Raw genomic sequence first — 13124 nt, forward strand, 5'->3', positions numbered from 1 at the left:
CACAGCAACTCGGGATCCAAGCCGTGTCTGCAACCTACACCACAGCTCACGGCAATGCCGGATCCTCAACCCACTAAGCAAGGCCAGGGATCAAACCCGCAACCTCATGGTTCCTAGTCAGATTCATTAACCACTGAGCCACGATGAGAACTCCTTCCATGTGGTTCTTTAACAGAATTTCCGGATCTGTTGAAATTCCCTACATGTGTGCACAAGTTGTCTATCTTTTCTGGTGGGATCCTTTAATGGATGTGTCATAGCTGCATTAAACCTTTGGGCCTTCTCTGGGTTTTCTTCTATTGATTACTTCCTCTATTGACCATAGGTCACATCTTATTGTTTCTTTGTATGCCTCATCATTTTTTTTGTCTTGTTTTGATTTGGTTTGGTTTGCTTTGGGGTATACTAGACTATATCTATAAAGCAGTCATTGAGATTGACATTAATGATATTTACTCCCCAGTAAAGGACATGCCCCCTCTTCTGTCACACCACTATTGTGGAGAGTTGAGCTAGATCTAGGCTTTAGTGAAGATTTACATAACAGATGGGTGCATACTTGCTCTGCAATTGGGATCTTCAGAATTCTAATCCACTCTGCCAGCCCAGATGCCATTCTCTTTTTATCCAATTTTTTTTGTTTTCTATTTTTTACTACTTATTGTTTTATTCTGTATTTCTATTTATTTGGCTGTTTTCTTCTTACTCTCATTTATAACAGATTTCTCCATACTCCCAATTTCACCAGGGATAAATGTACCCATGGGATTTTTCCACTTTCTGGAATTTGGTACATTTAAGTTCCATAGTTCTCTGGTAGGCTTTTTAAAACTATAATTGCTGGAGTTCCCATCGTGGCTCAGCAGCAATGAACCTGACTGGTATCCATGAAGACACAGGTTCAATTCTTTGCCTTGCTCAGTGGGTTAAGGATCTGGCAGTGCCATGAGCTGTGTAGTAGGTCACAGAGGAAGCTTGGATCCAGAGTTGCTGTGGCTGTGGCATAGGCCACCAGCTGCAGCTCTGATTTGAGCCCTAGCCTAGCCATATCCCACAGGTGCAGTCCTAAAAATACTTGTTTAAAAACTATAATTTCTGTAGTTTATCAACTTGTTCTCACTGTTAGGATAAATTACTCAATAAAGATTATTAAGAAAATTGACTTAGAATTTGAAAAAAGCTATCGCTATCTCATATTATAGCAAAATAAATTCCAGATGGAATTAAAATATAAATATTGAAAGAGATACAATAAAGGTACCAGAAGAATTTACAATATGAATTTCACATAGCCTAGTGGCATGGAGAGATAGTCTAAACACAACACCAAGATAAGAAACCAGAAAGCAAAATGGATGTATTTAACTAAACAGAAAATTGGAACTTATATATATGACAAAAATATGAATTAAAATACAAATGAAAATCTATTAAAATCAAAGATCTATGATAGACATGGGATTAGCACTATTAATATTTAAAGAACTATTAAAAATAGGAACTCCCTGGTGGCTCAGCAGATTAAGGATCTGGCAATGTCACTGCTGTGGTGTGGGTTCGATCCCTGGAGCTTTCACATATCAAGAGCATGGCCAAAAAAAAGAACTATTAAAAATTTAAAAAATAAGAGTTCCCGTCATGGCTCAGTGGTTAACAAAACCAACTAGTATCCATGAGGACTCAGGTTCAATCCCTGGCCTCGCTCAGTGGGTTAAGGATCCGGCATTGCCATGAGCTATGGTGTAGGTTGCAGATGTGTCTCAGATCCTGCGTTGCTGTGGCTGTGGCATAGGCCAGCAGCTACAGCTCTGATACGAGCGTGGGAACCTCCATATGCCATGCGTGCAGCCCTAAAAAGACAAAAGACAAAAGACAAAAAAAAAAAAACAATAATTAAAAATAAAGACTTCAATAGAATAACAAAAAAATGAATAATTTGCAAAAGAAAAAAGTAAATGACCAAAAAAGAATGAAAACAGTTCATTGTAATTAATAATTGAATAAGTACAATTAAACCAACAGTGAGATACCATTTTTCACCTCTCAACCTACTTTAGTTTGAAAATAGTAAGAGTCCTTCATTCAATAAATATCTGTTCAGCATCTTTTACATGCAGAACCTGTATGTATCCCTGGGAGCTGGAATCCAGAAGTGAACTGACAGTCTCTGCACTTAGGACCTACTGTGGACAAGACAAAGTGATAAGCCTAAGAGAGAAAGGTAAGGAAGAAAAAGGGGGCTAAGAACTAATGGGGGAGAAGGGGTGGCTCTTTCACATAAGATGAATGTGGAAGGCAGTTCTAATCAAAGAGTATCTGAGCAGAGACCTGAAGAAACTGAGGACCATTTGGATGTCTGGGGAAAAATATTCCAGGCAGAGGGATCAGCAAGTCAACGGGCCCAGAGGGTAGGACATGTGAGGGACACTGAAGATAACAGTGGGGAGGCCATCCTATCCAGAACAAAAGGAGTTAGAGGAGTTCCCATCCTGGTGCAGCGGAACTGAATCTGACTAGGAACCATGAGGTTGCAGGTTTGATCTCTGGCCTCACTCAGTGGGTTAAGGATCAGGCGTTGCCGTGAGCTGTGGTGTAGGTCGCAGATGAGGCTCGGATCTGGCGTTGCTGTGGCTGTGGCATACGTAGGCCGACAGCTGTAGCTCTGATTAGACTCCTAGCCTGGGAACCTCCATATGCCACGAATGTGACCCTAAAAAAAATGATGGAGTCAGAGACCTTGAATTCCTGGGAACTAGTTTTCTCATACACTCTTGGCAGAAATATTCATTGGCAACTTCTCCTTTGAAGGACAACTTGACAATAGTTATCAATAACCTTAAATTACATATATCCTTTGACTCCAAGTTCAAATTTTCTGAATTTATCCTGAGGCAATAATCAGATAAGTGCACAAGGGTATGCATAGAAAAACATTCATCACTGTATTATTTACTATTGAAAACAAACAGGGTAACCTAAACTTTCAACATTTGTAGTTACTGAAACTGCATATATTCATACAATGGCATTCTATATTGTCATTAAGAACTCCCTGAACCTCTAATTCAACCCCTAACCTGGAAACTTCCATAGACCACAGGTGTGGCCATAAAAAAAAGAAGAAGAATGATATAGTTGCAATATTTCTTGACAAGGAAAGATGCTCACAATATGTTTTTAAAGTGGAAAAGCAGATTATAGAATGATATATATTTTATAATTCCATTTGAGCTAAAATGTTTATTCCTATACATTTGTGTACACAGGAAAAAGTCTGGAAATACAAATATCAAAGCATCAATGGTAGTGTCTGCTGAGTGGTGAGATGCTCAGATTTTTATCTCTTTCATAAATAATGCCCTTAATTTTCTTGAAATCACCATGTTTTACTTATGTAACCTGGAAGTAAGGTTTCAAAATGCAACAACATAACAAATGCTAAGGGAAAGTGTTTTTAAAAGATGAGTCTCAGAAAAAGAAGGCAAGGTTCTCTTTGCCTGCTATAAAATTTTTACTTTTTCATTTTAACAAGTTTAATTATGATGTGCCTTGACATGAATTTCTTTGAACTTACCCTATTTGGGCTCACCTAGCTTTGTGAGTCTGTAGGTTTATGTGCTTTGCCAAATATGAAATGTTTTCAGTCATTATTTCTCCAAGTACTCTTTCAGCCCACTCTCCTTCTCCAACTGGGCACCAACGATACATCATACAAAGGTTGATGTTTTGATATTGCTCCACAGATCCCAGAGGCTTTTTGTTTGGGGAAGGGGAGAGTGTTTTTAGCCTATTTTCCCTCTTTTGCTCAGATCGGATGGATTATATTGTTCTGTCCTCAGGTTCACTGATTTTCTATCCTCTGTCATTAATTCTACTACTGAGCACATCCAGTGGGCTTTTTTAAAATTTCCATACTTGCACATTTCAGGTATAGTTTTCATAACCTATTTTTTTGCTGAGATTTTCTATGCTTTAAATTTGTTTCAAGAGAATTTCTAATTGCTTGTTGAAGCATTCTTAGGGTGGCTACTTTAAAATCCTTGCCAGATAATTCCAACATCTGATTCTTCTCTGGGTTGCCATTCATTGATTTTTTTTTTTTTTTCATATTCAAGTTGTGATTTTCCTGGTTGATTGTAGGACAGCTCATTTTTTTATGGTATTCTTAACATTTTCCCACACTTGGAGACTGTGTGTACCATCCCACATTTCATTTTAGCAGTCAGTCACCAGTTTAGGTGTAGACTGCAAGGTTCTGGACTCCCTTTATGGACTGGGTTTCCAACAAGAATCTAATTTTCAGAACCTTACAGCACTATTTTGGTCTGTTGGTTGAACTCCTACTGCTGGAGCTCTCACTTGTCCCTGCTGGTGCCAGGGTGCTAGATGGGGTTTCCCCAGGCCCAGCCATCTGGGGACCTCTGCATAGGGTGAATTCTCCAAGCCCACAGGGATGAACAGGCTTCCTGGGTGGGACCACTTGTCGGGGTACAGTTGCCCTTTGCTGTTACCATCATTGGGGAGGGGAGTTGAGGCCCACAGGAAGCACCTTACCTGGCCACTCATTGTCATGAATCCCCCACTGAGTTCCACTGTTGGTACTGCCTGGCTCAGCTGTGATTTCATTCCTCCCACTGGGGGGAGGAATGAGCCATCCAGGTCCCTTATGTTTCCAGCTGGGGAAGGGCAGGAAATGTCAGGCCTGGGTGCCTTCTTCTGCCAGGTGGGGTCTGTGCTCTTCCTCCTGTCCTGGGGTCTCAAGCCAGCTTGCCCTCCTTGTCCACCTTCCAGAGTCCCCCTGGTGTTGCCTCTCTTGCCACTTCCAGGGTTTGTGACTGTACTTAAAAGTGTAGCCAGAGACAGGACCAAGGCACTTTGTCCAGACAAGAAGTTGAAACATTGTTTTTGATTTCTCCAATCTGCTCTAATCTGCCTGACAGCCCCATCCCAGTGCAACAGTAGAGAATCTGACTTGACCCGATCCGGTCATTCTAGTCTGATCAGATCACTGTTAAGGCTATATTTTCTTCCTTAGTTTTTGTGTACGATGAATTGAAATTCACACAGAAGCAGAGAGGGCAGCATAGTGAATCTGCACCTGCCCTTCCCCAGCATCTCTGGTTAGTGGCCCTGGCCATCAGGTTCCACAGGCAGCCCCTACCCATGGGAACCTGTTAAAGCAAAGTCCATAAGCGCTTCAGATTGTGTCTCTAAGAATGGTCTTCAGATGGATCACTCTCTGGACAGCCTGGTCTCTACTTGCTTGGCTCAGGTCAATATACAATCTTTCAGAATTCTGTATTCTTTGGGAGTCCAAGATGGCCCCAGAGCAAGAAGGCAGGTGAGATTCATGGAAAGTGGGCGGGCTGCTGCACTTATCTGGCCACTGTCCTCAGTGGGGAGACTGGGAGAGCCTGCCCACACGCATGGGCACCAGCCTGGCCACAGCCCCCAGACCTGGCTGTCAGGAGCAGCCTGGGCCAGGTGGCCCACGGGAAGACGCCTTGCCCCAGGACACAGCCAAGTTCTGTCTCCCCATTTGGGCCATCTGAAGCCTCTGGATCCCATTTCAGCCACATAGAAACTGGGGGCTCCTTGGGAGAACAAATTCAGGCCGCCCACCCTCTAGACCACATAGCCTACCATGCTCATCCCTCTGGGGCCTCCCGCTTTTGGCACGGGCCACCCGCAGAGCAGACTACCCTGCGCAGCTCCAACACGACAGACACCCTGTGTTCCCAAACACCTTTCCTCTTGAAGTGTTAAGAGATAAAAGATTTAGAAATCTTTGTCCCTCAAACAAAGTCAGCCTTTCAAGCCTACTGGCCAGGTGCAAACTCAGAAAGCCTCATTCTGGAGTCCCGAAGCTGAATGTTGTTCTTGAATGCCCACAGTGCCCAGACCAGGAGCTGCAAATGAGATGGGCATATGAACATATTCAAAACATATTATTCCCATAAAAAAGCGAGGAAGGCTGTGTGAGGGAAACAAGGGCCCAGGGGCACATTCAGTAGGGTCCCAAAGTGGGAACATGGTTCTGAATCCTTCCAAGCTGAGGAGAATTGGGCCATCCCAGGGGGAGATGGGAGGCCTAGACCCCGCCCCAGAACCCAGTTTTTAGATTCCTTCAGGGCTGGGCAGCCCAGAAATGAGAAAGTGAGAGAACCCCCAGCCATGGTTCTCACCAAGCAGGGGACAGCGTAACCCTGGCCAAGTCATTTCACATTTGTTTAGCCTCAATTTCCCCATCTGTGCAACGGGGGAATGGTGTCCATATGGCAGCTGAGAGAACTGAATAAAATAATGTACAGAGGAGAAAAGCCCAGGGCTAGGCCCTCAGAAGGAGCTGGTCATCTGTATTCAACACAGTGGCTTACTATGGATCTTTAGCCCCTGATGTATGTTGGCTCACTTATTCCTTACAAAGATCCTATGAAGTAGTCTATTCTCATTTTGCAGATGAGGAAACTGAGGCTCAGAGAGGCTAAGCAACTTGCTCTGGGTCACAGAGATGGTTAGACAGAGATGGGAAGTGAACACAGCACCCTTATTCCAAACAGCCCCACTTGACTTTGTTCTTATGAGGCTGACGCCCTTCTCCATGGGGCCTCAAGGGACCGGCCTGAGGAGGGAAGGAGCGTCCAAAGCCTTAGTCACCCCAAAGCCAAAGTCCCATAAGGAGGCTCTCATGGAGCCCTGGGGTGGCCAGGGAAAGCAGGCCCCTCCCCCAGGCCTCCTCATCTGCCTCACAGGTCTCAGCTATGGAAGCAGAGGTCTCCATTCCCTGACCGTCTCCTCCTTTATCTGGGCCTATGGCCTTGGCAGGTCACCTGGCCTCCTTGAGACACTTGAGCCGAAAGCAGACCTGCTTCCTGACTACCACGTGGAGCCACCACAGGGCCTTGTCCCCACCCAAGCCACAGCCAGGTGGGTGTCCTGACTCATCTGCCCTCCCCCCTGACCCCACAATGGTGTGACCCCTGCCCCCAGCAACTGTGGAACTGAAATATATGCTGTAGCTGTGGGCTAGCCCCCCCGAGAGCCCCCATCCCTCTCGTGGTGCCCAGATCAGATGCCACCCTCCTCCTGCTGACTGCTCTGAATCCCCTGGCAAGGGTCCTGCTGGGCCTGTGTCTATTACCACAAAAGGAGGGGAGGTTACAGAGGTGAAGGGAGAAAATGAACAACAGTATGAAAATGCCCATTTACAGAGACTGGTGGTCACTGCAGAGCTAGAAGGAAATGCCATGGCCAACCAGGTCACAGCTGCTAGCTCTGGGGGACAGAGGGGCCATGGACAGGACAGATGAGCCCCTTCCCCACAGGGCCACAGGGTCAGGCAGGCCACACAGGAAGTGACCTAGGGACCTTCTCCATAGACACCAGTCTTCCCAACTCTGTGCACCCACCCAGGGCCCAGGGTCCACTAAAGGACCTGTGACCTGCCAGGAAAGAAGCTTCCACCAGAAAAATCAACTGTTATACCAACTGGGATCTATCAGGAGGGTAAACCCTACTGGTCTAAAATAACGGAAGAATCTGTTAAAAAGAGCCAAGCAGATAAGGGAGGGGTCAGCCATTAACCTGTAGCTATGACAAAAGGGGGGAAAGAAGAGTTTCTACTGTGGCTTAGTGGGTTAAGAACCTGACTAGTATCCATGAGAATGCAGGTTTGATCCCTGGCCTCACTCTGAGGGTTAAGGATCCGGTGTTGTCGTGATCACAGACACGGTTCAGATCTGGTGTTGCTGTGGCTGTGGCATAGGCCAGCAGCTACAGCTCCAATTTGATCCCTAGCCTGGGAACTTTCATATGCCACAGGTGCAGCCCTAAAAAGAAAGAAAAAATAATAATAAAGCTCAATATTAAACCTGGGACAAGGTCCCGCTGGGAGCCAGAGAGGCCAACAGACACCTTTCTCCCCACCCCTTCCTTTGCCCTGGAATTTCCAAAGGCGTGTCCGTTTCTGAGACACTTCCAAATATGAGAATGCCCTCGGGGTCACATCATGCCCTTCCACGCCTCAGCAAGCTGGCAGAAATGGACCCCGCCTGGCTCAGGCACTGTCCTGTCAACAACCCCATCAGCAGGGATGCACCCTGTGTGGAGGGTAGGCAGTGAGACCCAGAACAGGGCCTCCTGTGCTGTACGGGGGGTCCAGCCCCTGCCTTACCACCCACCATAAGTTCTCTCTAAACAGGAGCCAAGAGAGGGCAGGGCCAAGTTCCAGATGTGAGCAGTTACCAGGGTGGATAGTCACCTGGGTCGGGCTGAGGAGGGGCTGCAGAAGAGCCACCCACACCAGTTTCCCCCCTGGGCCACCCCTAGGTCACAAACCTGTGCTTCCGACGGTGCATAGAGGGTGTGAACCACAGTTGTATCCATTTGAATTGCTCAGATTTTCAATTCTTTTTTATTTATTTATTTATTTATTTATTTTGGCTTTTTAGGGCCACCCCTGCAGCATATGAAGTTCCCAAGCTAGGGGTCAAATCAGAGCTACAGCTGCAGGCCTACCCCACAGCCACAGCAAGGTGGATCCCAGCCCAGGCTGCGACCCACACTGCAGCTCAAGGCAACCCTGAATCCTTAACCCACTGAACAAGAGGCCAGGGGTGGAACTCTCATCCTCATGGATCCTAGTCTGTTAGTAATCTGCTGAGCCACAACGGGAACTCCACTCAGATTCTCAATCTATTTATACTTCCACCTTCTTCCGAAGAAGATGTAAGGATGCCTTAAAATACAGCAGGAGAGAACACCAAAAAACTGAGGAGAAATGAAAAGAAGGCTCACAAGACTGCTCGGAAAAGCACCTGCGGGGTCCTGCTCAGGCCAGCTCTGCTCTGCCGTCCAGCCACTGGCCACTCAGCGGTCGGCCACTCAGCGGTCGGGACAGGTGGGAAGGGTTAGGACTGCTGCTGGGGAGCCCCTCCCCCAAGCCTGGTAGGTCCCGGCCCTTCCAAAGTTCAGGTGGGGGATGGGGACAGCCCTTCAACAAGACGGAGCCCTGGGAAGACGCTGGGCAGCGTTGGTGCCGGGCTGGGGTGGAAGGAATCGGGTACCTCTCAGAGCCTGCAGAGCAAGCGATCCCTGGATAGGGGGACAGCTCTGCGGTGGGAAGGGAGAGGTGAGAGGGCTCCCTGGAGGAGGTGGCCTTAGATAGGCGGGTGGGCTCCCCAGGAGACCAAGGCAGACGGTAAATGGGAGCAAAGTCAGGAGGCACGAGGGGGCAAGCGTGAGGACCCCAGGAGAGATAGGCCTCTATACAAGGAAGGACGCGCTGGTTAAACCAGAGTGGCCCTGAGTCGCCCGGCTCAGCCCCCTGGAGCTTCTACCCTCCCAGATCCTACTGGGCCAGTCCCTGGGGTCAGCTCCCGCCGCCTGCCACCCCCCAGGCGGGTCCAATCGCAACGACGCGGATTCCCCCGCGACTCTGAATCCCTTTAAAAGTTAGTCCCCAAGTAAACCGCTCTTTCTCACTTGGGAAGCGGGGTCATCTCCGGAGGAGGCTTCGAGGACAGACGCGGTTGCCCTCTTCCACCCCCTTGGAAACAACAATGGGCGAGCGGCCGAAAGAGAACAAGTGAATCAAGGGTGGAAAATCCCCCAATCCTGCAATGTCAAGGCTGGGCGCACGGTGCGGTGACAGGCGGCTGCGGTGCTGCCCCCACGCGCCCTTCCTCGGGACTGCAGACCTGGAGGGAGGGGCGGCACGGGTTGATCTCCTGGTTCTCAGACTCTGAGGCGCTTGGCAGGGGGGAAGGGAAAGCTCAAGTTTGCGTTCTTGAGGCTATTTTAGGTTCACAGGAAATTACATTTCATTTCTAAAGCCGAAATCGTCTCACTGCTTGCATTTTCCCGAAGCAGAATACAATGACTTGGGGTTTTTTTGATCATCACATCCTACCACTAGCCATGTTCTTTTCTTTTTCTTGGTCATTAAGCCAGAGATCCTACATTAAAGCGTTTGTGAAGTGGATATTTAGGGGACAAAAACAGTTACGGAGCCAAAGTGTGGAGATTGATTTTCCCGAACTATGAACACCCTCAAGGCTGGCCACTGGCTCCAGCAAACCGTCCGCCTGCCTTATACACAGTCTTAGGACTGTGGGGAACCTTGGCTAACAGGACGATCGAGTGGGAAGGGAAAGGAAACAGCGGATGAGGAGCACCAGGAGCTTGGCACTTGAAATCAACACTGCCCTTTGATGTGCCCTTTGGTGGAGTTTCTGCTGGTTTGTCAAGGGGTGACACTGAGCTCAAAGTAGGTCGATGTGGCCGCCAGTGGGCAATGGGGGCAGGGGAGTCTGCATACCATCCTGCTTCCAAAGGTCGACTGATTCCCCTAAAGCAAATGGCCTCAGGATTTGTGGCTTCTCTTTTTTTGTTCGTTTTTTGTTTGTTTGTTTGTTTGTTTGGGCTGCACCTGAGCATATGGAAGTTCCCAGGCTAGGGGTAGAATCAGAGCTAGAGCCACCCACCTACACCACAGCCACCGTAACACAGGATCTGATACACCGCAACACAACGCAACGCTGGATACTTAACCCAGTGAGCAAGGGTAGGGATTGAACCCTCAGCCTCATGGATCCTAGTTGGGCTCGTTAACCACTGAGCCACATAGGGAATTCCTGTGGCTCCTCTTACTTGACTTTGATATGGAAAAACCCACCTACAGCCTTGGGGAGTCTCACAGTATCTGTGCAGCACTTAAATCAAAAGGGATAACAATAAAATCCCACCATCTAGGAAGATTTTCTTCCCCCAAGAGAATTCTAGGAAGAAAGGGCTTCTAAACTAAATAAGGGGTTCCCTCTGAGCCATTCTGGCAGGTGCAAAGCTGGATTAAACAGCTTCCCTGGGAGTAGCAGTTAAGCCATGAGTCAGGTTGCTCTGGCTCCCGTCTTGACTCATGGGAGGAGCAGCTACCCACCAGGGACCCTATACTAGGCCCTCTACCTTCTCTGGGTCTCAGTTTCCCCATTGGGACAATAAGATTGTTACAAGATGGGGCCAGAGACCAAACACTGACAGTTTGGGATAGTCTGGGTGGCTTTTCAGTAACACTCCAGGTTTCTCTTGAACATTCTGGACCCACATTCCCATCTGGCAGCAGAAGACCGTGAGAAGTGGTCGCATTGTGCCCCAGTCCCCTGCCCGCACCCCCCCGCCCCCCGCCCCCCGCCAAGGGAGCAGATGGGACTTCGAGGGTGAGTAAGGGCCAGGCAGGGCAGGATCAGAATCCCAGCTCTGCTGACTCTCACAAGAGTGACTGGAGCTCAACTAGGCCAGGAGGATACCTAGGGTCTCCACGTCCAGGCCCAGACATCCAGGGATGAGAGGACAGGGTGGCCAAGGGAGAGGCTTTTGCTCAGGCTTTGTCTGCCCTGCTCTCATGGGTCAGGAGGAGGAAGCATCAGAGAGAGGAGACCACCAGCCAGCCATGTGACTTTGGCCAGTGTCTTCACTCTTCTGAACCTCAGTTTTCTCTTCTGTAAAATGGGTGGCAGGAGTTCCCGTTGTAGCGCAGTGGAAACGAATCCCACTAGAAACCATGAGGTTGCAGGTTTAATCCCTGGCCTCACTCAGTGGGTTAAGGATCTGGCTTTGCCATGAGCTGTGGTGTAGGCCAGTGGCTACAGCTCCGATTAGACCCCTAGCCTGGGAACCTCAATATGCCAGGAGTTTGGCCCTAACAGCAAAAAAAAAAAAAAAAAAAAAAAAAAAAATGGGTGTCAGACTCTACTCTGGAGACTCACTGATGGGATCAGAAATGACACATCTGCAGTGAATGGTGCCCCATATCTCTGGATATAGAACACCCCTCAGTTATGGGAGTTCCTCTTGTGGTCTAGTAGAAATGAATTAGACTAGTATACACAAGGACGAGGGTTCGATCCCTGGCCTCACTCAGTGGGTTAAGGATCTGGCATTGCTGTGGCTGTGGCGTGGGCCAGCAGCTGCTTCTCTGATTTGACCTCTAGCCTGGGAACTTCCATATGCTGTGGGTGCGGCCTAAAGAGACCAAAAAAAAAAAAAAAAATGTCAGTTATGATTCAACACTTGGTAGAGGATTGTCCTCTGGGGAAGGACGCCCACTGAGTTGACCCAGGGCAGCTGTGCCCTCCAGGCTTGAGCTGCTGCCTGCTGGGCGGTGAAGGAAGACTTCTCCGGCCAAAACAAGGTCAAGTGACAACAGACAGAAGCAGGTGACTCCAGGCTCGCCACTGTGCCAGCCCAGCCCCCACTCCTGACAAGAATGAGTCCTTGCTGGAGAAGTCTGACCCAACCACCCACAAGGCTTCCTGGGCCAGGTACAACTTTAAAGCAGCCACAGGATGGGAGGGGACTTTGGGGCCCCAGGTCACACCAGGGACTGGTCACCCCACCCCACCCACCTGCAACAGGCCCTTGGTCACTGTGTATTGTGCTCAGTGGGTATGCCTTCAGCCACTTCTGACAATTGCATGCTCCCTCCTGAGCTGGATTTTGGGGTGTCATTGGTTGTTTTTCCAGTTCTCCAGGTTTGCTTCCAGAAGAGATTTCTGGTGTGATTCAATATATTTTCAAGAGCTTTACTGAAATATAATGGACACAATAAAACCTCACAACCCCTTCTCCCCCATGCTTTCAGGACCTACAACAGAATGGAAACCACTGGGAGCCCCAAAAAGGGGGTGATGTGGGCATCTGATCCCAGGCCAGGCAGCCCAGGTTCGATGGAGACCACTTGGCCTGAGTTCAAAAACGAGGGACCAGCCCAGAGACCCAGGGGCGCTGAGAGTCTCAGCAGGTCATTTTATACCCCGACCCACCTCCTGTTCTGTGCAATTCCTGGCAGTGTGGGTTCCAGAGGTTCTGGCCCAGGGCCCAAGATGGAAGGAGGTGGAGGGCAAGCTGGGCTAAAGCAGACAGGGACATTCGGTCCCAACGCGGACGGGACAGGCCGCCAGATCCACTGACCCACCTTCCAAAGCCAGAGGTTGGGGTGTTTTTGTGGACCCTCACAATTTTAAATATTGGCTCAACTTTTTCTAACTTCTTCCTTGGGATCTGAATAAACCTGGAGGGAAAAAATGCACATTGGTTAAAAGCCCTTTGAAAGAATGAGGGACTGCATA

This window comes from Sus scrofa, chromosome 15 (genome assembly GCF_054392235.1).
Source record: "Sus scrofa isolate SSC_HxYL_T2T_F1_AM1 chromosome 15, Sscrofa_HxYL_maternal_Yorkshire_Landrace_v2.0, whole genome shotgun sequence".
NCBI classification, from domain to species: domain Eukaryota; kingdom Metazoa; phylum Chordata; class Mammalia; order Artiodactyla; family Suidae; genus Sus; species Sus scrofa.